Source organism: Triplophysa rosa, linkage group LG22 (assembly GCF_024868665.1).
Source record: "Triplophysa rosa linkage group LG22, Trosa_1v2, whole genome shotgun sequence".
Taxonomy (NCBI): Eukaryota; Metazoa; Chordata; class Actinopteri; order Cypriniformes; family Nemacheilidae; genus Triplophysa; species Triplophysa rosa.
In genome coordinates this window covers 2,478,757-2,489,474 of record NC_079911.1, presented here as the reverse complement: position 1 = coordinate 2,489,474, position 10,718 = coordinate 2,478,757, and the positions used below count along the sequence as shown (strand labels likewise).

At 37.5% G+C, this 10,718-nt stretch overlaps 1 protein-coding gene across 3 annotated transcripts in view; it reads left to right on the top strand.

The window, feature by feature from the left end:
* The first annotated feature begins 1,209 nt into the window (after nt 1-1,209).
* Nucleotides 1,210-10,718, top strand: part of il11ra (interleukin 11 receptor, alpha) — a 51,403-nt gene continuing 41,894 nt past the window's right edge. For 2 of the 3 annotated variants that reach the window (XR_008961740.1, XM_057321131.1), the window contains exon 1: nt 1,210-1,315. The gene's annotated coding sequence lies outside the window, so the exon portion shown is untranslated. The remainder of the gene's footprint in view (nt 1,316-10,718) is intronic. The other variant, XM_057321132.1, reaches the window with a different exon arrangement.

Genomic DNA, 10,718 nt, shown 5'->3' with positions numbered 1-10,718 from the left:
ATGATAATATACTGCAGATAATTCAGCAATTGTTTAATCTTTTGCCTTAAGAGCCACAATAATTACAAACTCTCTCCTCCTCACTACACTCATATTTTGAGTGTGATTTATTGGCAAAAAAAGAGAGAAAAACAAAATAAATGAAATTTAAGATTAATTTTGAGAATAGTTTTACAAAATTTAGACAATAATTTGACAAAATTAATTTTGATGATTTTTTTAAATAAACATATCATGATAGCATCATTCATGCCGTCTTTTGACCATGATAACCATGTAGCCTAAATTGGATATCATGATAGCCCTACGGTAAATGCCAGTCAGATATAGAAAGCTATCTGAAGTCTATTTCTTCATCATTTTAATTCAATTAGCATAAATGTTTGGAATTTTAAAAAATCTCTAACTACAAAATATTGTAACCATTGTTTTAAAAATACAATAGTTCACACAGTTATTGTTATATTATAAAATCTTAAGAAATTAATATGGGATTTTCTTGACCAAAGTCATTATATTTTTTGTTTTGATGTAAGTAGCCTAACTAATATTGGCCAGTAGTTCAATTGTTGTAGCAACCACTGTAATATATAATATCTATGACCCTGTCTGTGAAAACCAGGCTAAAGTGTTAAAATTATATTATGAGCATGTCTTTGTTCAGTAAGGGATAATGTACAGGCAGCCGGTGGTTCTCGCAGAAATATGCTCAGACAGTGTGATAAAAAACCTGTCAAAATGATTTGCTGCATCCAGGTTACCATGTGTTGTTAGATTGAAAGGTTGTTATCTGGGAATAACGAACCTGCAAATGTTGCGACTGGCCGATCAGAATCAAGCATTCCAACGAGACGTGTAAAAAGTAAATATAAAAGATATCAAACTTTTTCACAGAATCTTCTTTACATTATGTAGGATTATTATATGTAGAAAGCAATAAATCACAAAAAAATACTTTAACTCGATTTTCACAGATTTTTGCAAACTGTGGTTTCCATGTGATTTTTTGAAATTGCTATATGCTATTACTGTGTATCGACATTTACATGATTTTGGTGAAAATGTACTGCACTTCCATAACTCAAGCTATTCCAGGCAGTAGACATAATGCATACTTACATAGTACGATCTATAAGCATGGAGTATGCCATTGGGTACACGCCCAGGACAGGAAGTCCAGGCGTGTAGTGACGGAGCGCTTCTCCAATGGGAACAGCGCAACACTGTACAGACTTTACTGCGAAGTTAAAGCGCAGGCGAAGCAATGGAGAGGAACCGCTTCAAAATGCTCGTTTAATGTTTGAAGAAAAGTAAGGTAAGGATTAACCAGAAAGACACGAAGAGCTAAGCTTCGGGAAAATGTTAAAGGTGCTAGAAACGGCATGATATTAAAAGAGGAAAGTTTTTGCGACCGAAGGAAGGTCATGTTGTTTGTTGCGCCTGGATAATAATGAGGATAAGCTGTATCGCATGTCTAAAACTGTATGCGTTCCCTCTTTAAATGTTAAGTACTGATATAAATTTAGTACGTAACATGCAGCTTAGGGACTTGTTGATTATGTTGGTTTCTTGGTTGAAATGCATTGTGCAGTTGACGAACATCACCGTTATTTGGCTGTATGTTGTTTATACATGTTGTGCAGGATAATGTCTTATGTATGTGATTAACCCATACGCTTTCTTGTCAAAAACTGCCGGTGGTGTATGAGAAAATTTACAACATTGTCTATTGTCAATTCTTAAGAAATTAAAAAGTGAGAAAACTTAATCTAAAATCTGGTAATTTAGGTATTTTTTCTTATTCTTAGTATTGAAATTATTCAAAAGATATATGCTAATTGACAATAAATAGTGTTTTTTATTTTTATAGTAGCTTTTGTTTTTCAAGTAGTCGTTACAATTATTGTTGCAGTTTTTTTAATAGAAAACATATGCAAGTAATCATCCCCATCAAGAATGTATGTAGTAAGTAATCGAGATTCTAGGGGCAGCAAATATGTGAGATCTGTCTTTGGTAGATCTCTAGTCTGAATATACACCATATATTTGGGAAATTGCATAATATTTATATGTTTTAATCTCATAATTATTAACTAGCATAGCAGGATGCACGCAAGAAGTTGGCTTTATGTGGTTTCAGTTTTATCCAAGCATACACTGTGCCAGGTTTAAATGCATGCATTGTTCTCGCTTATGTGGTGTACTTTCATAAACACATTTCAACTTGTATCTGCATTTAAAGTGTGCTTTAAACGCACTTGCTTTAAATTTCAATTTTTATTGTTTGTGACAACATGTCTATACTTTGTGTCAAAATCTTAACGTTGAATCCTTTGCATGCTGGTTGAACAATTTAAACTCTCAGACTTTAACTTTGAAATAACTCTTGTGATGATGCAAATCACTTTTTAAGTTACCATAACAGACATAAACCTGTTATTGAGAACATCACAGTGCCGTTGAACCCTAGGCTAAGAACGTCTGCGTCAGAGTTTGGAATGCACATTTAAGAAAAAAACATGTTTTTGAGACAACTTTATATTGAGAAAAGTAATATATCTGCATAGCAAAATCACAGTATTGGAGTTTAAGTTGGTTGGAATCCATAGCTCTTACCCCCACCCCCTCTCTGTATTTCAGAGCTGAATCTGGTTTTCTGACTTGCCAAGTTCTGTTCCTCATTCAGAGCGCTCATTTTGAGCTCATATTTCAGCATACGTTATGAGTGGCTGTAATCAATTTCAAATTAAAGTCGAGAGCTCTGTGTTCTGTCAGGGGAACAGGGCCTCACGAAGGGGACCCAGTCGACTATCTCACTGGCATGCCGGTGGTGTGTTGGGCTTCGAGCAGCTCCAAGGCCTTAAATGGGATTTTATACACTGAAAACGATCTTTTTGGCAGCCAGAGTTATGCCTGTTGAAGACAACATATTTTCATAAAGGACTAGTCTGTGGGTTCTCACATCGAATAGTTGGTCTTAAGGAAGCGTAAGGAAGTCAGATCATGATTTTAAATGTTTAAAAGAAACGTTTTACAAAGTGACACAAAATCTTAAAAATGAAACATTTACAATGTGACATGCTGGAAAAGCAATATTCAGATGTATGTAGGCTATCATTGTTTTTAAATCAGCACAGACAGAGTTTAAATACACGCGGCCCTTACTAGCAACTAAGAAATACAACGAAGTTTGAAAATTCCTAAAACTTTTTTAAGGGGTAAAACTATGAGTCACCATAGTTTTTTATAATAACGGGCATATTACTCAAGATTTGACAGTCTGACTGATTATTTTTGCCAACACATATTGACGCTCGGTCAGTGCCCCTCGGCGTCACTTTTTAATGCGCAGGGTACCCCTTTAGCATCGTTTTTCAACGTGCAGGGCACGCAAATTTTACTGTCGCTATGAAATTGCAATAATGGTGTTTCGGGGTTTGATTTAAGTTGAACGGCCAGGATAATTGCCTGATGCTATTCAGACAGTTTGAACAAGTAATGTAACAGTTTATTTATCGTAATATAAAACACAAGATACAAGCAGTTGTCGTTCAAAAATACAGATATTCCAAGGGTACCAACGCAAAAAGATCGATTTGTACAAGGAACAGATTAATAAACATAAGGCATTATGTGGATGTTGCTAAGTAAGTAAGGTAGGACAGTCAAATTAAGAAAAAAACTCAAATTGCGTTCTGATCAAAGGTGATAGCACTCATCTTGAGTTTTTGGCATCCCTCATAAAACTGAAATGCGGGGCGAGTCATTGAGGAAAAGTTTGGGTTAGGTGGGGGTTTGTTTACAAGTTGAAAGTGTCAGGTTCTGTTGACGCCCACAGATAGGAAATTAGGCTAAAATACAGTCAACATTTCCTGGTCTTTGAAGTCTGCTTTCTTGATGAATGTGAGAAAGTGGCGGTTTGTGCAAGGGGTATGAAATTCTTTTTGTTTACGTTCTCTCAGTTCACACGTTTCGACCCCTGGTAAAGCTCCTGAGGCTACCCACATACTCTGTTAAATCTTGCCATTGGATTTCATGAAACGGCACATTGAGATTGGCTGTACACTTCGCAGTATGTATGATATTCTGATATATAAAACAGATTGACAGCATCTGCAGATAATTGAGTCCTGATACAGATTATTAAAAGTAGTCATTCTATCAAGTGCCAAAACTCCAACCCTTATGAAAAGCATATATTGCATATTCCTGTCCTTTTTTGATTGACAGGATATATCGGCCCTGATCATCGGCTGTTGTTAAACTATTGGCTTATAGAAACAAATGCAATTCTACATTGATAAAAACAGCAGCATCAGTTTGGTATCGGCCGATACTCAGATTTCAGGTATCTTATCGGTGCATCCCTATTTCAAACCAAAACCAAGACAACAGGAATTTATGAAATATGCCCCAAAGTTTTATATATTTACCTGTTTTTTTGCTTTTGCTTTAGAATAATGTAAAATGTATTTTTCTTTTCTTCCTATCAAAAAATGCATTGTTGGTTCGCATATTCAAAATGTTGACTTAGTGAGCAATTACTACTTTTTATTAATGGAACACATGTAAATGCTGCATGAGGTAATGAAAGCGATTGCTCTACCACCCTTTGTCACAATTATCCTATGGCAAATTAAATGGAATTTTGTAAATAATTTTTCTGAAAACCAAAACATCCTAATATTACGTCTATTAACTTCCACCTTTCTTTTCATACCTGTGTCTTGTTTTGTGCTACGTATGAGACATAAAGTGGGAGTGAAATTAGTGAAATTGGGTATTGGTGCCATCTTTGGCACATTCATTTTCAACATTATTTGACATTCAGGACAACTGTCTAGACAATATCTAGTATGCCATTTATATTGCCCAGCCCTAGTTCTTGCTGCCATTTAGAGCTTATGGTTTCCATTTGATTGCACTTCTCTCACTTCAACAACAGTGATCTCAGTGTGCTTAACCTGCATAACACTGTGGTGATTCTTTCACAGTGTACTGTGTGTGACAAATCTGTGATATAAAGTTTAGATTGTAATGTTAATTGGTTTCAACAGTCCTTGGCTTCAACTCATATAATGTGTTGAAGACCAGTTGGAAACCAGTAGGAATGTGGCCTTAGGTAGTTTGATAACACACACTAGTGTTAAAAATGTGATGAAGACTTTAGATGAAATGCATTTTAAAAACAGATATAACACCAAAGAAGTTAAATTAATGACCACATTACAATATTACAATACTGTAAGGTCATTTTTCTTAGATAAAGTAAAAAAAAACTTGGCCGCAAGGGCATATACGTATATCGATATGATTCCACAAGAGAAAGACTTAGGGGCTTTTATAAAATTTATTTTGAAAGGTTTTATCAATAAAATAGCAAGATTTTTCCCTAAAATTGCATCTGGAGTCATTCAGCTAATGGGAGTGCTGCGTACTATTTTCAGATGTCACATTTAGTGTTCTAATCACTGAGAGGAATAAAATAACCAGAATATGCACACCTATTATTATCTTCCCCTGAGACTTCTTTGTAATAGTTGGTGATTAGATTTTAGGCAGTATGAATTCTGTTGGCTTAGGCCTGTCACAGTAACTTGCTTTGATTCAGCAAAGCCTTTTATCTGTAAAGATTTCTCCCTGTTGCTCAGATTTAATAAGGCGCTTCAAACACTTTTGTTCTGTCTGAGGAACGGCCACACTGTGTACACAATGCAAGAACATGGTTTGATAGACATGTGACTGCTATCGGTAAGGACGTTCAAGCTAAGATCTGTTTGCCAAAGGTTTGATTGTACTGGATGCTGTGTTTTTTTTCTTCTCTCTTTCGAGACAAGGACTCTATGAGCAAAGCATGTTGGAACAGTATATGTGCCGTTTCCCAGCAGGTGTGAGTCATAGTCACAAACTACTTTATCTTCTGGAGAGAGCTCCCCTCTGTTTGGGAAGTGTATACAAATACATATACCTGCAGGCTAAATCTGATACTCTGGCTGTCTTGCTGTTTGACGCTTTGCAAAGCTTTGGCTGCTGGATCATCTTCGGTTGTTTGTGTGACCTTTTCTCCCTTCAGCTCGGTATCACATAGAGCAGGTCAAATGGTGAGTATCTCCCCCACGGGGAGCTGTGTCAATTTTCAACCAGCGTTGAGACCGTCATTCACATGATAAACAACACAGTAGAGCATTCAACAACCTATTTAGACCACTTGTTCACTCCTCGGGTTTATACTACCCATGATTCATTTGGCTATGATAGGATATAATGAGACTCCACAGCCAACGTCATACTCCTCACGACAGATACAGGACTTAAGCAACATGCTCTTTTACATCTTTCTTCTGGTCTAAACTTTGCCAGGTGCATAAATGTTGGCTGACATAGATACACATTGGCCGGATAAAATGACATGTTTCGGACTTTTGCGCACTTTGTGATGTGGTTGCGTATCGAAGTGAATTTTGGCCCGTACAGCCACTGTAATTACATGCAGCGGGACTGTGGCGCCGTTTTAAATGCCAAGCAGTTGAGGCTGGTGTTGACCGCTGTCATTGTCCAAGAGGCCCTGCCGCGGAGATATCCTGTAATTCTTTCAGTGCTTTTATGGCCTGCTTTCGTGGAAGCAGGTAGCGAATCGACTGGGGCTAATGTCATTGGGTCAAGTTTCCAAGTTTGGTTGTGACTAGACATCTGCCCGATTAACCGAAAATATATATCACGTGATTTATGCACAACTTGTGAGTGAAGTACGGAAAAATGCTGCTGCATCCGAAAGCCAGAGGGCGCTTCTCATGCAGAAACTCCAAATACGCACTGCAGAAGAAGACCATAACACACGTAGTTCTAGGAAATGCCTAAGGACATGTTTTTATCACTGTTCCTCAAGCCTCATCAGGTATTTTCATGATAATAAAGTATATTTATAATGACCATGTTTGACGGGTCTTGCTTTTTTAAATGCACGTTATAAGCGACCCAAACTCGCACTGCTTTTAGATCGAGCAGCATTTTCTACTGATCCCAGAGACGTGCTTCACGGACAAGCTACGCATAAATAAAATAAAAGATACCTTGCATTATCGCAGCCAGCTCGGTTTCAGCAGGATTTGGTGGTAACCGCAGTTAACCGGGCACATGTCTAGTAAACTCTCTTCTATACTTTCTTCCTTTATTTATTGTGAACAACTCCTATAAAAGAACACAATTCCTTTAAAGAGTACATTCCTCAATATTTTTAAGGGCTTATTTTGGTTTATGGAGTGTCCGACAACAAGTTTATGTACATACATGATGTAAAAATACTATTATTTCGTAATAATAAGCAGTTTTTATTACCTTACTTCTTGACTGACTCTCAAATGATTCGTTCCGCGATTCATCTGTGTAATCTCCGCCTTTCCGCCAGCGTAGTCTGATCTGATTGGTCAGATAGTGTAGTCTGCTGTGATTGGTCAGATGGTCTAGTCTGCTGTGATTGGTCAAATGGTCTAGTCTGCTGTGATTGGTCAAACGCGTTCAGCATGTGTCGCAAATGGACCGCCTATCATTACTGCTGTATTACGGTTTGCAGGTGGTTGGATATTAACAGTGTATAGAGAGAGATGGCGTCGATTTTACCTTACCAGTTCGAGCCCGAGTCTGACGAATCATTCTTTAATCCTTATACAGATGCCAGTAAGAAAAAGGACTGTTTTAGACACTTCTCTTGTAACAGTTAGTTATCACGGCATACAGTGTACGGTGTTCGTATCTTCAGATGTTATTATAACTATAGTACACCACGCAGTTCTTGAAATAAAGACTTTGCGAGTTAATATGGTTGAACACTTACATTAGCGCAACGAGTTTATAGCTAACGTTAGGTAAACAAACAGTAACAACCCCAAAAATAACGGTAACGTTAGCTAAACACAGACATGAGATAACGTCACACAAATTTAATTTTAAGTAAAGACAAAAATAAAGAGTCACACTTACAGGTTGTGATTCGGTGGAGCTTACAGGTCCAAATAAAGTTGGTATTGCAACATCTTTTAAGGAAAGACGTTTAATGTATCCTGCAGTAAAGGCGCCAAGATTGATGAAGCAATCTTCGGTAAAATGACGCGCGCAAAGTAAAACGTTCGGTTTATACTCCTTTGGTGTCGTTTGAAAAATAAATAGTAACCATTTTTTCCTCAGAAGTTCTTCCTTTGGTAGTGAAAATAAGACTGACTTAGTTTCACTACATAGAACACAGCTTCTCTTAGACATGATGCACACGTCACGAACGAGCTAGTACAGTGTTTGGGGAGGAGAGAGTTAAGTTTTCGCAGTCAGTAGGCGGGGATTTTTCTAGTGACGTAGGTACATTGTGGTTAAAGATTCGGACAGGTCATGGCTTGTTCGCGTGATTCAGAGTCGATTACCTTTTTTATAAGCTAATAACTTTGTTATTCGTTCACCTTCGGATTTACAACTTAGCAGATTGCTTACATTCAAACACGGCAAAATTAAACACTTCATGAAATGTATTTTTTATGATCTCGAGGAATGTACTCTTTAAAGGCAGGTGTCCAATTTCTCTTAGCCATTGTTGATGTTCAAATCGCCAAAACAAACACACCCCTATCCCCATCTGTCGCTTTCGTCAGCGCTCGGCTCGGCTAATGTCCGTCCTGTGCACTGTGCACCTTACTGCTGATTGGCTACAAGGTTGTTTTGGTACTCGGCCCGACTCAGTTGTCTAAAGCGTAATTCGGAAATCGGTTACCCCGCCTTTAATATCAGTGAATGTTTTTGGTCCCGTCCTTTGTTGTTTGATGAACATTATAAACAGAGATCTTTATTATGCTGCTAGCCATTTAAGAGCTTACGCAATATACTGGAACACACGTGTTTTGTTTCCCAACTGTTTGGTCACGAAACTGAATACCTTAAGGTTTCTTGTTAATAAGGGAATTTTGACGTTATTTGGTGTTTATATGTCCGTTTCAGAGTAAGAAGGCACGAAAGAGAACTCTGTTTAGTATTTTGTGACTCTCTGGGCGCGTGCATCTCAAACAACCCGCGAAACCAGAAGGCTTTTAGTGATTATTCTTCATGAAAGCTGCATTGATACACGTTTGGCTTCTATCAATAGTGACTTACAAATAAATAGTATTTAGCGTGATGTATAACATTTTGTATGCTTTGCAGTATTGTTAGAGAGCTTTATACAATAGTTTAGTGCTTAAAGTTTAAACATGTTTCCTGCATTAGCTTCAGCTGCATATAATACTCGCAACACATTTCGTTATCTTTGCTGTTCCTTAGCCAAGGAAATTCTTGTATTCTGCATATTTGTTTCAGTTGCAAGATTGAGCGCTTCACTCGTCTGCTCTTTCGGTCCTTCACCTCTTACACGCGAATTACGTCTTTGGGGGCGGGGGCACTGATAGATAAGTGAATGGTTGAAGGAGGGGAGACAAAAATGAGTGACTGAATGCGCCGCTTGCGCAAAATAACATTTCTGCGCATTAAATTTATAATACGCAACAATTATATATTGATCAGTTTGGCAGTCGCACCGGTGCGACCATTAAGAAAAACTTGTCGCACTGGCAGGAAAAATAGTCGCAAGATGAGACCATTTAGTCGCAGTCTAGCGTGTCGGAGCATTGGTTATGATTTTCGAACGGATCAGACCTTAACGTAACATTCTTAACGAAAAAGTTGTCAATCGTTCTTTTCATCTTCTCTCATCATCCGTGGCTACATCCACTCTGTTTATCTGACGGGCCTAGGCTACTCACCTCTCTCTGTCTGACTGCAGCACACGCATTTTCAAACAATCAGAGCCAATCAGAGGGGAGTCCGCCCTTCACTATCTCTGATTGGTTTAGATCACGATATGGTCCTAATGTGTCTGTTGTTGAACCACAGGGAGACTTTCGTGGAGGCTTTTTTTACCCTCGAACGGCTGGTCGCACCGGTGCGACCTCAGATTTTTTTTAGTCGCACCATTGAGAAATTAGGTCGCACTCTAGAGCCCTGTAGAGCAGTGTTGGGTAAGTTACTCTGAAAAGTAATTTATTACTAGTTACTAATTACATATTCAATAGTGTAATTAGATTACTTTACAAATTACTCTCTCCAAAAAGTATTTAGTTACTTATTACTAATTACTTTCTATATCCTACATCAACCTTGATTAGTTAAGTGATTCAAGGATAGACATGAAACGGCTCTTTTAATTCATTCAAATAAATAATATAAACTACATAAAGTACTCTTATTTACTGACCAAAGTATTACAAATGTGAGAATTATACATGAAAGCATTCATTTTAAAGTTAGACTTTGAATTTTGATGTTAATTCCACTATTGCACACACATATATTACACAAAGTATTTAGTTTAATTACATCAAAAGTAATTCAATTACAGAAAAAATAAGAGTAATCCCTTACTTTACTTTTTCAAGTGAAAAGTAATTAAATTACAGTAACTAATTACTTAGTAACTAGTTACACCCAACACTGCCGTAGAGCTCCTCTTTTAGTGCACTCTGAAAACTCTTTCTCAGGTTCACGTCCACCCTCGGCTATGCACGTTTACGCTCCGCATTTGAGCTGTGAATGGGTCTCACAAAGAAATACATCATCAACTAGGATTTATCGTTTATATCGCGGGAAGACTAATTCCTATCGTGGGGAGAATTTCTAACGGTATATCGCAAACGATATAATATTGCCCA